The 4,260-nt window shown below is 36.7% G+C and overlaps 1 pseudogene; it reads right to left on the reverse strand.

Moving 5' to 3' along the window:
• Nucleotides 1–1,384: 1,384 nt before the first annotated feature.
• Nucleotides 1,385–2,874, reverse strand: LOC149253820 (benzyl alcohol O-benzoyltransferase pseudogene; annotated as a pseudogene).
• Between the last annotated feature and the right edge of the window lie 1,386 nt (nt 2,875–4,260).

The raw sequence follows: 4,260 nt of genomic DNA on the forward strand, positions 1-4,260 counted from the left end.
TCGAGTTGTTAAGCTTGCCTCTAATTTTCTAAGAGCTAGGAATTGTATAAAGAAAATGGGACTTGGGCCTTGTGGCTGGAATACCTTTGCACAAGGGTTTATCTATGTATTTAAGTTAATATTTAAATCGGCAAGCCCAATACTTGAACTCGTATTTGCATTTGATTAAATATGTGTTTTGGTTTGTTTCTGGTAACCAATGGAGGCCAGATGGTGGTTGGGTATTCATATGATGTTGTAACTTGTTGACTCCTCTGCCCATATGTTACGAGGCTTTATTATATATAAATGTTGTTTAAGTTGTCTTCAATGTCGAGAAGGTTCTGAGATTTGTTTTGCATGTAATGCATCGTTGTTTTAGGTTCTCTGCGAATAACTTCTAAATATATAGGCTCGATTTACCATCTCTGTTATAATACTTTCAAGGGTTTGAAGCTTTAACGAGCCTGGGCATTCGGATCTGGAAGGGTCCTTACCGACTAGTCCTACGTTAAGTCCCTACCCTCCAATATATATATTTTTCTTCACTCAAATGTGACTCGTATCGTTTTTTTTGTTTATGTTTTACTTGGCTTGCTATGAATGTACAACAATCACCGTATTGTTTTCAGGAAAGTTATTACTATATTTGAGTATATGATTTCGTTATACAACATAATTGGTTTATAGTAGGTTGTAGACCTGTTAAGCAAAAGAAGTATAGTCTTCGAATAATAGTTCTTTGAGTCAATGTTTGACTATTCTTCTCGTGATTCTTCAGAAAGTAAGCTAGAATTCTTTAGTAGAATAATACCATCATGAAAAGCAACATTACTTATTTTTGTATTCTCTATTCATGTATTCAAGCAACTGTGTATTCTCTTTATGTATATAATTTATTCAAGATTCATTTCTGCTTATTTCTATGTCAGAGCAATACTACTACAACATTCTCAGTTGTTAAACTAAAAATCTTTCATGACAATAAATATTAATTTATATCATAAGGTAATAAATAACTGCTGATCACATATTATATGTTTTATTTTCAAAATCTTCAATATATCAGATATTATATGTTTTATTATTTGAATTGCAAAAGAATAGAAAAAGAGGAAAATTTTCAAAAATTTTAGGAAGATCTTAGATTCTAAAATATTCTCAAAATCCTCAATATATTGAATATTATATACCCTATTCCTTAAAAGTTGAAAATGAGGAACGTTCCCAGTGGCTTTATAGTGAGGAACGTAGAAAATGAGCATTCTCGATGGATTGACGAATTTTTACCTGAAATATTTGCATAGCAGTGGGCGGCAAGCACAACGACACTAATATTCCTTCCATGCCACTTGTGTTTTGATACGGGATGAAGAAGCAGCTGGATGTTCCACTGGGTATTGGCCTACCATAGGCAGCCCTTCCCCACCCAAAATCCACCACCAAATCCGATTTTCGTAACGTTCGACACCACAAAAGTTTCCACCGTTGTGAAGCGAGGGTGCCCGTTTATCTCCATGAAATCTATCAACGATCTCATGTACTCATTGTTCACAACCATTTTTGCTTGGCGGATCAATTTCACAACAAAAAACATCGGTTTCTTTGCCAATTCCCCTGCGGTCGTCTTAGCGCAAGCCAAGCATATTGCGTTGCCGTAGAAACCTTCAGGAAGTGGGGGGTCGAATATCTTTCGGGTGTCCAGGCCGAATAAAAGCCGAACGTCCTGCTCTGCGGGAAATCAGAGGGCCTGCATTCTGTAACGCCACAAACACGTTGATAGGACTTCAAAAGTTGGGTGCTTGCCTTGCCCTATAGCTTCTCTCTTCAGCGACTCGATCTCCTTCAGCCCCCCAGGAAAAAAACGAATTGCGGGTCATGTCATTCATGTTCACCATTTGGCCATCCTTGTCTTCGATTTGATCATATTCGTAGTGGGGGAATTTAACTCCAGGATTCACCTGGGGGTTGGAGGATTTCTCTTTCCCAAATCAGAATAATGGAAGCCCTCGTGGCCCCCTTCGCCATTTCGCCGAGAGCGTTCATGAACTGAACGAGGCCAACGGGATCGCTCATGGCGTGATTGATCTGCAGGGCCAATATGAACCCTCTACATCTCAGCCACATCACCCGAAAGGTTTACGTTCAGAAAACACAATTTCTACTTGAACAAATTATTGGAACCACCAAGGAGACAAAGCATAAATTCACACATAAAACATAAATTCACACATAAAACACGCTAGTTGCAGCTTTTCTGTTGATCATATAAAATTTGATTCTTACAATGAAGCTGGTGAAAGGTATTTAACATTTTCCAACTAGCTACTTGCCTAAAATAAAATATCTTGACATGCAAGCACATGTAATCACAAACTCAAAGTCATCAATCACTTAACTCAACTTGACTCAATACTCAACCAGTCAATCACTCAATTAATTGACTCTCTAATTTTAGCTAACTCCACATGTAGAAATAATTACAATTTCTAAAGCTTGTGATCCCGGCATGTTGTGCATTAGATCGTCCCAGCCAGTAAAGGGTGCGTGTAAGTGTCCAAAATCCTCTAGGGCAACATCCGCATCAGCTTCCATGAATAGCACGCCTTCGCTTGTGCAGTCCACCCCGAGCTTACTCGTTGTCGCCTCTCTCATTCTTCCGGTAAAAGTATAGTACAACACCAACACCTTTCCCAGTGCTTCTGTGATAACTCTGGCAGGATCCTCACCCTTCTTCGATGGGTCGAAACGATAGAACTGAAAAATCAGAATTTGAAATCTAAGACGCGCTTGATCATCGATATTGGAAAGGTACAAAATCTCTTTCAGAGTTTGCAAAGAAGGAGAAACAAGGAGAACCAGCTTGCTAGTGACATTGAATTTTAGAAAGGCCATCAAAACAAAACATTCGAAAACTCTAATGAGACTCAGCCGAAAAGACTACACAGCGTTACAGATTTCAGGTAAAATATATAGAAGATGCAAGATTTCGATACTGAGGAAGCCCTGAGACCTAGACAAGGTCAGGATATGATTCACTGGAAATAGGGTTTGAATGGCGTTTTACTATTGTAGGTTTCTTAAGTTTTCGTGGAAGTGGGAATTTAGAGTTTAGGTGGGAATTTAGCAAAACATTTTCTTGGTGAAATTGTGATTGTGATTTTTATAGTTGAAAATATATTTTTGATATATAGATTTAACATTTTGAAAAGGAGTTGTTTTTATGTGATTTTTTGGATATTCTTGTGTTTGGGAAAAATTTGAGGTGAAATTTTGATTTGTGTTATTTAAAATGATTTTTTGATTGTATATATGGATTCAACAACCTGAAAAACCTTTAGGGCATTTGGATTGTGCAGAGTTACCCATCAAACTTGTGATTTCAAAAATTCCTGTCTGACTTTAGAGAAATTACACTGGAAAAACTTCCAAAAAATCACACTAAAACAACTAACTTTGAAAATATGTTAAAAAACTCCATACCAATAAAAAAAATGTAAGTAAATTTGTTTTAAAATTCCTATTTCTTTTCAACTTCCAACCCTAATGACAAGTCAATATTATTTTGAAATTCTAGTCTGATGGCAGGTCAATATTTCCAGACCATGAATGTCAATTTAAGAGAGCACATACAAGTACAAAATCTTGCAAAAGTTGAGTACAGTAACCGTTAAGCATACCGCTAGTGTGCATTGAACATGGTAGTGTCAGCATTAAAAACGTGGGTGGTATAAACTCAAAAAAGGTGGGCTGGTTTTCAAGGTTATTTTTACGTTGGTTTTAAATTTGGTTGAAATTATGCTGAAATTTTATTGAGAAAAAAGAAAAGGCAATATAGCTGCACATTAAACATAGACCATGGCACCTGCGGCCCGAAATTCTGAGTCAAGGAATGAATCGAAAAAAACGTAAAGAAAGAGAGAAGCAAGCTGCACATTAAACACAGTCCAATATTTCAATGTTTCCACGACCGTTGCGTCCTGAAAATTCTCAGGTATTTTGCTGTCTTACCTCTTCAAAAGCAATTAAAGTAAACTAAGGGGCTTTATATACCTATAGTTTAAATACTCAAAACGATAGAGTTGAAGCACACATCACAGTGTCCTTTTAATACTAAAAAGAAAATGAAATGGTTGAAAAGGTAAGATAGGGTGCTCCCGAAAAGAATAAGCTTCATTTGGTGTAGTTTGATGAAGGCTAAACTTAGGTTATGGGCTAACTTAAGGTGGAAATTGTTGGGAATTTTCTGCTAAATTCCAAAACAAATTAACTGAACTGAAC

The sequence above is a fragment of the Pinus tabuliformis genome, chromosome 7, assembly GCF_031772625.1.
Source record: "Pinus tabuliformis cultivar Carrire ecotype Pingquan chromosome 7, CPIR1, whole genome shotgun sequence".
NCBI lineage: Eukaryota > Viridiplantae > Streptophyta > Pinopsida > Pinales > Pinaceae > Pinus > Pinus tabuliformis.